Raw genomic sequence first — 13,046 nt, forward strand, 5'->3', positions numbered from 1 at the left:
ATTACGTTGCAAGCCACTTGACCATGGAAAAGCCAACCGGAAGTGACCATGTGTAAACCGGAAGTAGCCATTTTTTGTACTTATTTCATGTAAAGTATATTCAACCATATATTTTTGGAATCAGTATTAAGTAAACTATCAAAAAAACCCGGAAGTGACATTTTTCAAACCGGAAGTAACAATTTATCTCCCTTATTTAGAACAAAAATGTATAGAAACCATATATTTTTGGAATCAGTGTACAATAAGCTATCATTTGACGCTGGATATGTTAATTTAATCGAATTTTAATAGTTCTATATCAAAATAGATCTTTATGGGTGGAAATACCTTCAATTGTTCTCTGAACAATTGGTTTTTAATTATTATAAAATTGCATTTTATTACGAGAATGATACTCTGACTGTTTAGCAAAGCTTTGTCGAGGACGTCACTCATGTCATGTATATCTTAAAAATCCATTTAATAACAAAAATGTATCTCCTTCAGCCATACATATGATTCCACGTGGCTATATATGTGTTGATTGTATAATATTTGGATTTTTAAATATGTTCTCCCCTGGCATCACTGAGAAGAAACAATTGATGAAACACGTATATTCTGCAGTGAAATTGGTACCGTTTATGATATCATTATACTATAAAACATATGATATGATTTTGATGACACAGCAATCTAGTTGAGTCCAAACAATGTAGTATCTGGAACCGTATGGTATCCAACAACAATGAACAGAACCCATACTATATGATTAGTTATACTTCTCGGACATACAACCGTTCGTAACAATTCCAACGATAATCCCAGCGGCCTGCAATTTACAAATCAATCATCCATTCAATAATTATAGATTATTACATGGCATTTTCCATATTGGCCCTGGTATCAGCCCTAAACTCCCATATCAAGCCAGAGGGCTTTAGCTCGAGGGCTTGATATGTTTTGTGGGCTAATACCACGGACCATATGGAAAAGGACATGTAATAATCTATTTATCACATATTTTCAAGCAAGAGAAAAAAGATAGCATATAACAAATTATGTTTGAAATTTTCAACAAAAATTTAAAAAAACATTTAACGAAAAAAAAAATGTATCAGTCAGTTAACAAAGTTCGTATCACAGTGAGTAAACAAAGCTTTGTGAAAAATTTAGCAAATAATTAATAATTAATATACTAAATTTTATTCTCAGAATTGTAAATAATAAACGACTAAATGGGTTACGTTTCCAATTAATGCTGAGGAAGAATACACCATATCGCTGCTATGATTTCGAAATATGTTCCGCTTGAACTTTCGATGTCATATACAACAATCACTTTTCCATTGTGGCGTGATATATTTTCTAAATTCTTTATGACGTCAAAAGTTTACGGGAATATTTGTGATTTCCACTGTTGATTTTTACATTTTTTTCTACTACAGCAGATTCGTAACTTTTTAAATTTCTTTTCATTGTGTTCTCATTTTTCATATGAATTTACATGCATCTCTAATTGATCTATGAACAAATTTTCCTGATCGTGTAGCTGCTTCGGATGATAACTTATTTACAAATATATTTTGATTGAGAGGTAACCGGAAGTTAAACTCGGGGGCTCGATATGGATTTCGAGGGCTGATATCGTTATTGGCCCCGAGGGCTGATAACCAACTTGACTTCTGGCTATTATTGGCCATGCAGAAACGTACATATCAGTACAAAATATGTGATAATATGACATTATATAACGCACCACAATCACTGAATTAAAGGCTCAAAATTATTGAAAGAATTATATATCATTATATAGAATATGGAGAGTTAAAACTTGTGTCCAAGCTTCGAACCCCTAACCTTGGTCAGAGATGTACTTAAGAATAACGCAAATCAGTTTGAAAAGGCTAGATTCGTGAGATTGGAACGCAACTTTAAAATTACATGGCATGATTATCAAAGGTACCATGATTATAATTTAGTACGCCAGACGCGCGTTTCGTCTACATCAGACTCATCAGTGACGCTCATATCAAAAGTCGAAGCATTGGGGATCCAAAATTCCAAAAAAGTTGTGCTAAATACAGCTAAGGTTATCTATGCCTGGGATAAGAAAATCCTTAGTTTTTCGAAAAATTCAAAGTTTTGTAAACAGGAAATTTATAAAAATGACCACATTATTGATATTGATGTCAACACCGAAGTGTTGACTACTGGGCTGGTGATACCCTCAGGGACGAAACGTCCACCAGCAGTGGCATCGACCCAGTGGTGTAAATAGTTATCAAAGGCACCAGGATTATAATTTAGTACGCCAGACGCGCGTTTCATCTACATTAGACTCATCAGTGACGCTCATATCAAAATAATCATAAAGCCAAACAAGTAAAAAGTTGAAGAGCATTGAGGACCAATACAACCAGACAGGGTTTGGTCTCATTTTATTGTAAGTCATTTGTTTTGATTTGATATATTCTAAAGTTGAAATGCATTTGATTACATCATAACTTGCAAAGGAAAGTGGCTTATCTTATCAAAATAATATTAATATGTTTGACTTTAACAAAATATAAAAGGAGATTTAAGAAAACTGTTCTTATTTCCTCAATCTTAATGCGTCGAATGTGCATTTTGACAAATTCTCTCTATGTTTGAAATCGAGAAGTAAAGCAGGATTTAAATTAACTGACATAACTATACGTTGACACTTAATTAATACAAAACAGGAAAACATAAAACGAAACAATTATGACACAAACAAATACAATTGAAACGTGATTTTCAATTAATTGATCCAATCTATTCATATTGACATACATATAAACAGACGATATGAGCTGCAAAACACCTGCATGATTGATTCGCCTGTTTTTGAATTATGTAACAAACTATTGGCGTGATAAAATGTTAGGTATTTTAAAAAAAGCAATAAAGACGAAACTCTATCTTGTAATGTATCTTTCTGAAACGTTTGATATAGTTTTCGTAACTTATTTTTCAATCTCTGCCTTTCTTTTTGGAGGATGGTCGTTTTAGTTTTCTTATCATTTGCAATGGAATTTTAAGTATTTTTTGTCGGTAAATGTTTGTTGATTACCCTGTTGATATCATTACTTGTTTTTGCCCAAGGATCTTTTTTTTTGCTATACTCGAGGAGATTATATATGATCATGCGAAGATATATTATTGTTATAATTTTGCATGGCGTATCATTTTTGGTGTGGTTGAAACTTTTATCATGCAGTCTCATATTTCTATATCAGCCATAACTGTTATTTGTAAGATTACCTCAAAACGTCTTCATGATGTTCGTTGAATGGTTGTTTGTTTATAGTCATTGCATGGCCGACATTACATTCATTCAATCAAAGTTATAAATATATCTTGGTAAAAGGGGGTTGTGAAGATAATTTGTTTCCTGTGCGGAAATCAGATATCGAATTTCAAGTGTCATATGCAAATAGTTATAAAAGGTACCAGGCTTATGACGCGCATTTCGTCTACATAAGACATACCAGTGACGCTAAGATCAATATAGATAGAAATCCAAACAAGTACAAAGTTGAAGAGCATTGAGGACCCAAAGTTCCAAAAAAATATACTATTAAAGACAATTTGCTCTGTCACATAGTATTTTCGGCGTCTTTCTGAAGTGTTTTAGAATAGTGATCGGGAAAGAAACCGGAAGTTTTCTCCAAAGATCTCCAATATTTGACATCTTCTAAGTCGTCAGACATGACATGAATAGCATTGATATATTGGTATTGCCATGTTATAGGGATACGTTAATGTGCACGATTTTAATCCTATGTCATTCGAAAAACTAATACTTTTATAAATTTCCTGTTTACAAAACTTTGAATTTTTCGAAAAACTAAGGATTTTCTTATCCCTGGCATAGATTACCTTAGCCGTATTTGGCACAACTTTTTGGAATTTTGGATCCTCAATGCTCTTCAACTTTGTACTTGTTCGGCTTTATAAATATTTTGATATGAGCTTCACTGATTAGTCTTATGTAGACGACCGTGCGTCTGGCGTACTAAATCCTGGTACCTTTGATAACTATTTACACCACTGGGTCGATGCCACTGCTGGTGGACGTTTCGTCCCCGAGGGTATCACCAGCCCAGTAATCAACACTTCGGTGTTGACATCAATATCAATAATGTGGTCATTTTTATAAATTTCCTGTTTACAAAACTTTGAATTTTCCTAAGGATTTTCTTATCCCAGGCATAGATTACCTTAGCCGAATTTAGCACAACTTTTTGAAAATTCAAGTGTTTTTATATCGATCATATAAAGGCTACATGTATAAGGTTTCATTAGCAGCCATATGCGCCTGAAATAAAACCTGAAATCGAGACTCACATGTTTTACGGTCACCATTACAGTGATAACCACATCAGATTTATATAACGTGTGAAGTTATTATTGTAATTTAAAAACAAGATACGAAAATTAGGATGTGTTTTCATATCAAGTCCGAATCGACTTAATAATTAAATGAACCGTGTAACATTCATTTCGGCAAGCGTACACATTTGACAAATAAATCGTTAATCGTATTGACCTATTAACGTACCTATTTATCCAAAATTATCTAATAAAAAATTGCTGAAAAGCATCCCTTTTTTGTCAAAACCTTGCATAGTAAAACAAATCACTGAATAAATACCTCATTGATGAAACATTAATACATCTGCATTTTACAAAACAATGAAGATGACCCAAACATATGTTTTTTTGGGAACTTGTGATTCATTGAACAACAGTCCAAGAATAAATCTGTCTCGTCCGATTAGGGCCAACTTTCCGTTGATTTTTTTTTTGAAATAATTAAATGAATCGTATTTACTTATTGACATACTCATTTATCTAAAATTATCTCTTTGTCAAAATAAGGGAAAATTGTGTCAAGAATTTCATTTTTCCCCATATAATATCCTTGATAAAACGTTAAATTTGGCAGTATTTAACAACAGGAAGTCAACCTTTCAAACGTAGAGAGTATTTTACTGAATTGACCTACAAAATGTTTATTAAAAATGTGAAGGCATTTAATTGTCCAGAACATTTTAGAATTCTATTACATCGTATGATTTTTTATTATACTAAGTTTTTATATGAATATGTTAACATCGTAAATTAAAAAAAGTTCTTGTTGTTTGACACATCCCCCATTTCCAGTCTCTTTTAAATATCTATAGAGTGTATAACAGCATTCCTGTGATTACAATATTGAACTACTTGGTATAGAAAAGTTAAAAACATTAAATGCTAAATGTAAACACTGTTTGCAGCGTGCTACAGTTTTTTATCCTGCAATTGGGTGTCTTACTATACAGATACAGACCTACAGATATCGCTTTGCTGTATCTATATACTATAGAGATATCGCTCTAAAGCTCCGCCCACAACCGGACTACGTTTGTGTATTGTTGTTGACAAGTGTTGTATGAACCTGCGTGACCTCAGAAGGTTTATTGCAGTCGCATTTCAATGACGAGTGTTTGACCTATGCATGTGATGCGAATTCACGATTACTTTTATACATTATGTTTGTTTTCAAACATTTCTTTAGAGCAATAAGAATTACACCAATTGTCTGATAACATACACACATGAACAGTAGTCTTTTCTACGACGACAATCATCGTTTTCAAAACTTGAATCTTTACATGTGTAACAAAATCAACCATGTCAATTTCAGCATGCATGTTAACTGAATGTCAAGTTCAGCTCAAAATTCTGAAGCGTAGGACAACTCGTACACTTCCTATAAGGAATATTATCAGATCAAGTTATGTACGCCTTTTTTTTTTTTTTACTAAATATCATGTAACTAAAACTAATACATGCATACACTCATTTGAATATTAATATTATTACCGTATAATAAACATCTAAAAGTTATCGTAGGTAGAATTAGTTAAGTGGTAGCTCTATTTAATGCAAGACATTCTTATAAAAACAACTTTAAACTATAGAATGTGTTTTTGGCGTATCAATATATGTGCATTTAAATCGCACAAAAATAATCATTTAGACATATGAATTTTTTATTTCACGTTTGCTAGAGGTGGAAAGTTTTGGAAGGTTAAACAACACGTGTTAAAATTTACCTGATTTCGCGCCTTTCAAAGTCAGAAAACTCCAGCCTTTGGCTGTCCTGTGTGTGTGTTTTTCTTTTTTCATTTTGATCGTGTGTACGTACCGACGTAAATCTGGGTTTCCATTATGCTGAATTAGTATGCGTTACTGCCTAGGGGCCAACTGAAGCCCTCCCTTGTGTGTGGTGTTTTCCTGCTGCGTCGAAGACCCATTTGTTGCCTTGGGCTCACTTTGGTCGGGTTCTTGTTGTTTGACACATCCCCCATTTCCAGTCTCTTTTAAATATCTATAGAGTGTATAACAGCATTCCTGTGATTACAATATTGAACTACTTGGTATAGAAAAGTTAAAAACATTAAATGCTAAATGTAAACACTGTTTGCAGCGTGCTACAGTTTTTTATCCTGCAATTGGGTGTCTTACTATACAGATACAGACCTACAGATATCGCTTTGCTGTATCTATATACTATAGAGATATCGCTCTAAAGCTCCGCCCACAACCGGACTACGTTTGTGTATTGTTGTTGACAAGTGTTGTATGAACCTGCGTGACCTCAGAAGGTTTATTGCAGTCACATTTCAATGACGAGTGTTTGACCTATGCATGTGATGCGAATTCACGATTACTTTTATACATTATGTTTGTTTTCAAACATTTCTTTAGAGCAATAAGAATTACACCAATTGTCTGATAACATACACACATGAACAGTAGTCTTTTCTACGACGACAATCATCGTTTTCAAAACTTGAATCTTTACATGTGTAACAAAATCAACCATGTCAATTTCAGCATGCATGTTAACTGAATGTCAAGTTCAGCTCAAAATTCTGAAGCGTAGGACAACTCGTACACTTCTGTTTCAAATTGGACAATGTTTTTTTTGTTTGTTTTACTGTTGAAATTAGTTGTTATGTTAAAATAGATAATTATTCACCTTGAGCGATGTATTATTGTTGACTATTTGAAATTCTTTTTTTGCGAACCCGTCTTCAGCTAAATGTGTGATTTAAATATTACTACGCGGGCCTCAAGGGATTTTAAATCGAAAAAAAAAATGCCAAACATGTCAGTTTTTGTGTCTCTCAAAGCACTACAGAATTAATTGCAGGATAAAGACAATAACTGTTTAGTGTCTTTACATATCAGCTGTATTTGTACTCGGCTCGAAACAGGAGTAATAGCTCGCTAAAGCTCACTTTACACCTGTTTCTTAGCCTCGTACAAATACAGCCGATATTTAAAGACACTAAACAGTTATTGCCTATATAATTTGTTTTTCTCGTCACTAAATGAGTGGTTTGTTAATAAAATGATGTGAACATTTGTCGAAACAGTTATCTTAGAATATATTGCTTCATTTGTATACGACAATTGCCATACTGGGACTATAAACGTTATTCATTGTTTGTTATTTTCTAGAGTGTTTAACCAATACCAACCTGCAGTAGAATACTATGGTATTATTACGTGAGTATTTCTGTATTGGCCTTGTTATTGGTCCGAGGCTTGCTGTATTGGTCTGAGGCGAAGCCGAAGGCCAATACAGCTGGCCAAGGACCAATAACAAGGCCAATACAGAAATACACGTAATTATACCTTTATTGATTAACTACAGTGTTATCATTGTTTTATATACTACAAGAGATAACAAATTTTTACCTTGAATTGGAACTATCCAAATCTGAGTTCCCATTTATCATGTTTATAAGCTGCAATATCAAATGATCTGGTGCTGTTTCCAGGCGTCTTCTACATTTTCTCATCTGATGATTTTTTTCTACCCTTACCATTCACTATAAAGTGTTACAGTTCATATTTAGACGCAACACATAAATAGTAATTGGAAAGGTACTGCCATTGCATGTGTAATGCAGAAACAAATTATTTAAAAAAAATGTAGGAGTTGAATATGATTAAAAATGATACAACTATCCATAAGGCAACTGACTGAAGATTTGAACAATTACAGATCACCCTTCTACAATGCATATGCCTGGTTCGGGTTGAAAAATAAATGACAGTTTACCAAACATGAGAAGCGAAAGTAAACAGTAAATCGGTTGTACCTGAGGTCGACAAGAAATGAACTTTGTGATAAACTACTCGTTGCCCAAACCTGAAATAATGCTTACAAAATGCTTTTTAAATGAATGTGACCGTCTTTAGCCTGAAATATATGCCACCCTGAACGTTTCGGCATGTTTATGGTGAGTAAATGAAAACTGCGTCTTGCTAACGACTGTTTACTTTCAGTTTGTGTTTATCATGACTTATGATCTAAAAACTAGAGACGTTCCGAAATCCTGTATTGGCCGGATCAGAACTCGGCCAATACAGAAAAAAATCAATATCGGCCGAGTTATTCTGTATTGGCCGAGTTGACACTTTTATATTGCATAGGCAGTTTTCATCATATTAAGTCCAATAACAGAGTAGTTAATTAATAAATCATATTAACAATTGACACGTTGGTTCAAAGCCTTCAGAAAACTCTCAAGCATGCAATCCTGAAAGTAAGAAATCTACTATATACAGTTAATACATTATACAGAAACACGTTATCAGTAAAAGAAACAGGCAATAAAGGCGACAACAAAAGCAACCAACAACCGACTCGTGCAAACAAAATATATTTAACATGGCAAACTACAGCGAACCAAACATTCTGCAATTACTAACATGACTTATGTTCTATTTTACCTCACAAAAATGTTAGGTTATTCTAATTTCATCTTTTAAAGCACTAATGTAAAATATCATTTTCACTTGGCACTGTTCGTTGAACTAATAAAACCCCATATTTGTCAAAAACATCCTTGCTTTTTATTCAGAATGTTTGAATGCAAACAAAACATACAATACACATATACAATGATTTCAGACGATTTGTCATTATCAAATAAAATTAATATAGAGGCGTTGGTCATAAACATTGTTGGACAATAACCACGAGAAAGTAAATCCGAAATGGGGAAACATTTTGTAGTAAAGAAAAAATTAGTATAAAATTATCGCATATTGTACTGTAAGTTTGTTTGCATTTACGCCGATTGTAAAGAAAATCAAGGATGTGTTTATTAGATATGGATCTTATTACATTTAGTAAAACAAACATTTGTAATGAAACAAGGACGATTTACATAAATGTCTTGAAATTACGAGCAAATTATTCTTTTCTAATTCGAACGAAAATGGAAAATTGTCAATTTAACAGCATCCCACTAATGAATATCAAAGATAATAAATAATGGCTTATTTTTCATTTTAGTGTTTGACAGATCTTCAGTTACAACAACACTGCGTCATACGTATTTCAACTGTTTTCTAAAATCGATGTGCAAATACGACGTTGTATGTCAGTGAAACCTGGAGATATGACAAGCCAGTACTTATCAGATATTGTGTTTACTTTGTTGTATTGTCTTTATTTCAAATAACCGGTTACATACACATGTGTAATGCGTCTTTTCGCGTTTTATTTTAAAGGTTTGTGTTTGATAATCTTACAAATCAAGTACCTGAATTCATCTTGGCCCTTTCGAGCGGTCCTGATCAATTTTTTTAAAAATATACCTCTTACTCATATTATCTTCCATCACTGTATTGGATACCTAAACTGCATGAGTGTCCTTACAAACAACGGTATATTGCTGGGTCTTCAAAGTGCTCCACGAAACCTCTTTCTAAATTATTAACATCTATTTTATCAGCAATCTAAGCCGTGCTTCAAAGTTATTGTGAAACTGCCTATTCTAAAGGTAGCGTGAATCAGATGTGGATACTAAAAAATTCCAAAGATCTTTTAAGGTACATACAATCTAACTCTCTTTCATCTTGCAATAGTATTAAAACATTTGACTTTTCTACACTTTACACAAGTATTCCACATTCCAAACTAAAAGACAAATTGAAAGAGTTGGTATTGCTTTGTTTCATAAATAAGAATGGCCAACGTAGATACAAGTATCTTGTCTTAGGAAGGGACAAATCCTACGGTGTAAAGGATCACTCTGATTCAAACGAAAAATCCTCTGAAACTGACATTATCAAGATGCTTGATTTCTTGATTGACAACATATTTGTAACGTTCGGAGGACGTGTTTTTCAACAGACTGTCGGCATTTCAATGGGAACCAATTGTGCCCTTCTTCTTGCCGACTTATTTCCTTATTAATATGAGGCTGTCTTCTTAGGAAGAAAGATAAGAAGTTAGCAATATCCTTTAACTTTACTTTCTGCTATATAGATGATGTTCTCTCACTAAATAATTACAAATTTGGTGACTGTGTTGAACGTATCTATCCCATCGACCTAGAGATAAAGGATACAACAGATACAGTTAAAACATCCTCATATCTTGTCTTACATCTAGATATTGACAATGAGGTTCGGTTGAAAACAAAACGACAAAAGAATGATTTCAGCTTTCCAATTGTGAACTTTCCATTTCTAAGTAGCAACATTCCAGCAGCACCTGCATACGGGGTATATATATCTCCCAATTGATACGATATTCCCGTGCTTGTATTTCCTATCATGATGTTCTTGATAGAGGGTTGCTGATCACAAGGAAGCTTTAAAACCGAGAGTTCCAAATGGTGAAGTTGAAATCATCCATTTGTAAATTTTACGGACGCCATCACGAGTTGGTTGACCGTTATGGAATAACCGTTTCACAGATGATATCGGATATGTTCCTTACGTCGTTTTTACAATCCCCTTCCCTTCCGTTAATGTGACCTACCGAATAAGACTATTTATCGGATTTGACATAACATGAGGACCACGACGGGTGCCAGTTTAGAGCAGGATCTGCTTACCCTTCCGGAGCACCTGAGATAACCCCTAGTTTTTTGGTGGGGTTCGTGTTGCTTATTCTTTAGTTTTCTATGTTATGTCGTGTGTTCTATTGTTTGTCTGTTTGTCTTTTTCATTTTTTGTCCATGGCATTGTCAGTTTATTTTCGATTTATGAGATTGACTGTCACTATGGTATCTTTCGTCCCTCTTTTATGTGCATATTATTTTGTATCTTAAAAAAACAAATATGGAATAGAGTTCTTGTTAACAATAACTGCTACTTAGAGTTTGCTAATCCATTTTCGGGATGGTAAATTGATTATGTTGTCTTTTCACGCTCCTCCTTTTGTACCTAGTGTACATGCTCAGTATACATGGTGAATGATACTTTAAATATATATACATCAATATCTTATTTGAGCAAGAATTCACAACGAAATATAACATATTTGTTACACATGTTGAAATGCAAGCACTTCAAGATGAGCACACCAATCAGACAACATTAATCGAGCTGCCGATAAAACAAACTCCTTTTTTGTTCATTTCTACGTGTAAACAATGTGATATAGATATTTCATTACGTTCTACCAACTCGATTTACCTGAAGATAACGTATTTCAAACGGACAAGCATATCCTCATTCTTACGGAAATGCTGTTTACCGTGCCCGGAAATATAGAAGCGATCCTTGTAAACTTATCGATCCTTTAAATACACTTATTCTAAAACGCTACAGATTCAACACTTTAATTAAATCATTGAATATTGTTTTTATTGGTATTGATATTGATTTTGTTATCAGTAAATTAAAAGAAACTAAATGTTATTGTTATATACATATACACATTCATGGAACTACACTATGTGTATACCTGTATCTTGGCATTGCACAAGTTAATGTTTTTCACTTACTGTTTATGACATCCTTCCACTAAATCCATTGGATGTTGGATTTGTACTGATTGATAGTTTAGTCCAATATGCATGATTTTTGTATTAGTTGTTAGTGGATTTGAACTAGCTGTCAGTAACTGCGAGTACTCTTAGATATGTACGTAGTGTCTTTTAGTTGTTGGGATATACGTACCCGGCCATATCCACTCTGTGTAGTATTTATATTTGTATCCATCTGTAATAATGACCTTTTTCAACTGATTTTTTTGTTTAGTTCGTTCTTATGTTGTAATGTTACACCGCTGTCCCAGGTTAGGGAGAGGGTTGGGATCCTGCTTACATGTTTAACCTCGCCACATTCTGTATGTATGTGCCTGTAAATCAGTGACTGTTGTTTGTTGATGTGTTACATATTTGTTTTCGTTCATGTTGGCACATAAATTAGGCCTTTAGTTTTCTCGTATGAATTGTTTTACATTTTGTTATTTCGGGGCATTTTATAGCTGACTTTGTGGTATTGGCTTTGCTCATTGTTGAAGGCCATATGGTGACCTATAATTGTCAAATTCTGTGTCCTTTGGTCTCTTGTTGAGACTTGTCTTATTTGCAGTTATACCACATTTTCTTTTAATAAATATCATGGTATTTGAAAAAGCCAACCCCCCTTCCCCCGCTTCCCCCCAAAAAAAACATGGCCTACCAAAATAAAGTGAATCAATGAATCATTTAATGTAAGCACTTCTTTTCTCTCCATAGTACACGAATGCCAAAACCTCAAACCAAAAATAAATTAAAAAGGCAATTAAGGCCATCTAGAAAAATACATTTCGATTACCCAAAAAATGGTCAGTTTTTGAACAAGTTTATTTATGTTTTCGTCTGAGTCTTCAATAAAGATGATCACATCAATGATATTTTGTTCTTTCAATACGTAGAGGATGGTATGTTGCTGTTGGCTTTGTTTCTGTCGTATTTTGGACCACTGATACTATTATTGTTGAAGTTTAGTTTAATTTGTTATATGACAAAGTTCTAGCGAGCAAAAGTTATATTTAAACATATACGTAAAAGTTATTATAATTTAGTCTCAGATGAATGATTGTTTTATTAACAGTTATTGGCTTTGAACTAGTTGTCAGTAAACGTTTGCATGCATGAGGTAGTGTCTGACAGTACCGGGATCTCGGAGCACAGAAAAATCTCGTCAGAACTTATTTGTGTGATGTAGACATGAACAATAGGCAC

Source organism: Mytilus californianus, unplaced genomic scaffold (assembly GCF_021869535.1).
Source record: "Mytilus californianus isolate M0D057914Y unplaced genomic scaffold, xbMytCali1.0.p SCAF_6, whole genome shotgun sequence".
NCBI lineage: Eukaryota > Metazoa > Mollusca > Bivalvia > Mytilida > Mytilidae > Mytilus > Mytilus californianus.